The sequence below is a fragment of the Kryptolebias marmoratus genome, linkage group LG18 (assembly GCF_001649575.2).
Source record: "Kryptolebias marmoratus isolate JLee-2015 linkage group LG18, ASM164957v2, whole genome shotgun sequence".
NCBI classification, from domain to species: domain Eukaryota; kingdom Metazoa; phylum Chordata; class Actinopteri; order Cyprinodontiformes; family Rivulidae; genus Kryptolebias; species Kryptolebias marmoratus.
Genome location: NC_051447.1, coordinates 19,695,821 through 19,699,588, shown reverse-complemented (window position 1 = coordinate 19,699,588; position 3,768 = coordinate 19,695,821). Strand labels below are relative to the sequence as shown.

The 3,768-nt window shown below is 42.0% G+C and overlaps 1 long non-coding RNA gene across 1 annotated transcript in view; it reads left to right on the top strand.

Moving 5' to 3' along the window:
- Window positions 1–1,741, top strand: part of LOC112449871 — a 28,366-nt gene extending 26,625 nt beyond the window's left edge. Inside the window, exon 3 of the long non-coding RNA XR_003038411.2 lies at window positions 865–1,741. This is a non-coding gene — a long non-coding RNA (uncharacterized LOC112449871). The remainder of the gene's footprint in view (window positions 1–864) is intronic.
- Window positions 1,742–3,768: the final 2,027 nt, after the last annotated feature.

Below are 3,768 nucleotides of genomic sequence, written 5' to 3'. Positions count from 1 at the left end.
AGGTTTCAGGAATCAGATGAAGGTCTCACAGATCACACACTTGGTTTTAAATGTTCTGCAATCAGTGCAGAATAATCTGCTCCAGGTTTGAAGTGTCTAGGTGTTGTAGTTTTTTAACTAGAGGAGATTAAAGATGCTGAAGGGAGGGAAAAATGAGCTGGAATCGCCCTTTAGCCATTTTCTGAATCGGAAACCAACTTCAGCTTCGTGGAATTGAAGGAGAATATTTTCAGTGAGTTACCTCGGTTGTGTTTCACCCTAAGTGGCGCTCTTCTTCTTCTGGTCCCACAGAAACCTGCTCAGAGGTCAGAATGTTCTCCAGGGTCAGGAGAACATGCTTGTCTGTGACGAGTCTTTGTGCAATATGGATCCAAGGCTTGAAAGCCGGGCAGCAGGTCTCACTTTGTCTCTTCAGAGACTCGACAAACATCTGTGGTTAAAAGTGAAGCATTTTCACACATCAGGATAGACCTGAGGACTCGGGCCTAACGACCCAAACCACCACAGGCAGAGGAACGTTTGTTATTTCTGTTGGCAAATGATAAAACACAGAATTGAAATAATTAGATAAAACTTTGGTCTTTGCTGGTACGGAGTTCTGCAGATGGACTCAGATGTGAAGATTAAATCCTTCTGGTCAGTAATTTAGGTTTTATTTGGATTTGAGTTTTGTTTTTTAGTTCTTTTCTTAGAAGCACTGAAGGTAAAAAACTGTTTTCAGTAGTCCTTGGTTCTAACTTCTCAGATACCTCCTGTGTTCTGTTAGTAATCACCACACCTGTCATAAACATCTGGGTTTTAATCAGATCTTCCTTCAAACCTGCTGGTTCTTGTCATCCGTCCATCCATCTTCTTCCGCTTTAGGTTGTGTCTCAGAGAGAACAGGTTCAGGAAGGAAACCCAGACGGTCCCGAGGTGAGGACTTGGATCTGGGTCTTGGGTAACGAGGACGTTGCTCCGGTCTCTGTCGTGAAGAGGAAGGAGCTGAGCTGAAGAGCGAATCTCTCGATTTCCTGGTCCGTCTGCGTTCCAACGCTCACCGTTAGGATGAGGCTCCAAACAAACGAGATCCTGGATCCAAGCAGCTGAAATGGAAAGTTCAGAGCTGAGCTGCTCCTCCTCGTGGAAATGAGTCGGCTGAGGAGGTTCAGATATCTGATGAGGGTCTTCAGCTCCTTCAGCTGTTTCTCACCTCTTATTGGTTTTATCAATATAATATTTGATCTTTGTTGATGCTAAAAGTTTAATGGAAACTATGAATTAATCTAACAGCAAGTATTAAAACTTTGTTGGAGAAATACGGCTCTTAATTTGTCAAACTGTTTATATATTTCATCAGTTTATAAAGAAATGGGAATTATTTGTCTTTTTAAAAGCCAAAAGATTCACAAAGTTGTTTGTGTTGAGGAGCCATTTTATGTCCGTATGATAAATGGACCAGGTCCAAGAACTGAACTGAGTCACGATCGGAGGAAAGCAGGAGGAACCCATAATAATAATATTATAGAAAAATTTTTTATTTAAATTCACAAAACTAGAAAACAAAAAGGATGACGTGGCAGCAAAACAAACTGTAACGTCAAGGCAAGGTGGAACCAGGGACAAGACAACAAGTGGGGAAGATGACCGGGTTTTAAAGCAGAGGATGATTATGGAAAGTGGGCACAGGTGCGTGATTACAGCAGGTGGAGATGGGCGTGGCAATTAACCAAGTGCAGACAGAGGTGAGGTGAAGGGTAAGTAAAACAAAAAATCAACCCATGAAACAAGAACCAAAACTAAGAATAAACTCAAAAATACAAGAAATCATGACAAGCAGCCGAAGTCTGAGGAAGACTTTCAGAAAGACTGAAGAACGAGAACAATTTAAAAGATTACAGGAAAGTCTGACTGATTTTAAAGAAACCTACAGGAGTAAAGACTGTATCAGAAGCTGGTTTGTGTTCAGACAAAGTTAATATTTGTTGTTTGCATGAAAGTGTTTGATTGTTTCACAAACATCATATCTGTACGCGTTTCTGTCTTTACTGCGAAAGATTTCAAACCATTGTTTGGAACAGGGAGTGTCCCTAAAGGGCGCCGTTTGTCTCGTCAATCAGAGCTTCAGTTTTTAAAATTTTTTCCTTCATAAAGTTAATCATTCAGCTTAATTAGATCATTATAATATATCTGCTCACACCTCCGACATAACAAGTTAACTCTTCACAGAGGAGCGGCTTGAGACGCCGACACCTGCAAACGCCCACGTCTCCATGAGGATGGGGGGGAGTGCGTACCTGTCCGTACGGCGCGGCGTGATCGGAGCGCGTCCCGCGGGGCTGGTTGCCATGGAGACGGAGGATAAGGGTTCTAAATGGAGCTCAGTAATTCATGAGTTCGCAAATGCACACACGGTGTGGAAGAACAATACGTGCAATTACAGGAGAGCAGGACCAGGCGACAACACGCCACACACACACACAGACACACACACCGGCTGGTTTTCAGCTCCGAGTCGATCATAATAACAGCATCAATCCAGCTCTGACATGTATGACTAAACTTTAATCAACAGACTGTTTGAGTGTCGGCCTGTCAAACATTCAGTCAGGAGGAAAAAATAAAAGTTCAGCCTCTTCAGGACCCGACGAAAACCTGAGAAATTACATTTCCTGAGGAAAAACACAAACCGAGCACCGAGCTGAAGAACAGGGACACGAGCTGGAAGCTGAAGGCAGCAGAATGGCAGCTAAAAGGAGGGAAACAGCAGCTAGAAGTTAAATCTGAAAGAGAGAAATGTTTCTGAAGGAACTGAAGAGATGATTCAATGGAAAGATGTGCAAATACAGTTATGTTTTAAAAAGTATAAAAGTTACAGCAGCCGTCTCCTGACCGAGCCGAAGGTTTTAATTTAAAAAAAAAAAGAAAAATATGTGAATAATGAGTAAATCCCACAATAATCTGGTCTTTATCAGGTTCAACAGATTCCACCGAGTCGTTATTTAATAAACAATAAGATTGTAGAACCTCCTCCTCAGTGGCTTCCTGTTTGTCTCTGATGGTTGTGGAGGAGTTGTGGCCCACTCTTCTTTCCAGCGTTGCTTCAGCTCTCTGAGGTTCTGGTTCTGGACCGTTCTGCTGTGTTTGGGATCATTGTCCTGTTTGTCACATCTGACTCCAGAATCAGCCCAAACCATCAGCCCTCCACCACCGTGCTGACAGCTGCTAATTTAAATTTTCTGTATTTATATTTTCCCGGCAGATTTAATTGTGGACATATAGAAGCTTCATTTTGATAAAATGTCTCCTGGACTCTCAAAAGATGCAGCAAAAGGTTTTATTTTCAACTTAAACTACAGCCTGTGTTTTTAAAACGACACATTTTCCTTAATTTTACGAATAAATTCAATCCTCATCTCAGTTGTTGCTGAGCACTCTGTTCTTCTAAGAAATACAGTTGGAGGGAAATGAAGCAGAAACAGAAATCAGAGTACGAGGCGAGAGCGGTAAATTAAAAATAAACTACAGCACCAAGGTTTTGACATGTTGATATTTTATATTTCACAAAAGGCATCATTAATGTTTCATTCTGTTTTTCTTGACACACTCTGGCACAAACATTACAGAGTCTGCTTGAAGGAGAAATTTAAATACAGATGTGTCAGATATATCATCTCGGCTGCCTGTGTCCACGTCCTGCGTGGCTCGCTCAGCTTCAGGCGGCTTTGAAGAGCAGAGGAGGAGACAAAGGTGGATCTGAAGATGGAGCGCCGATGGTTTGAAGCTGAA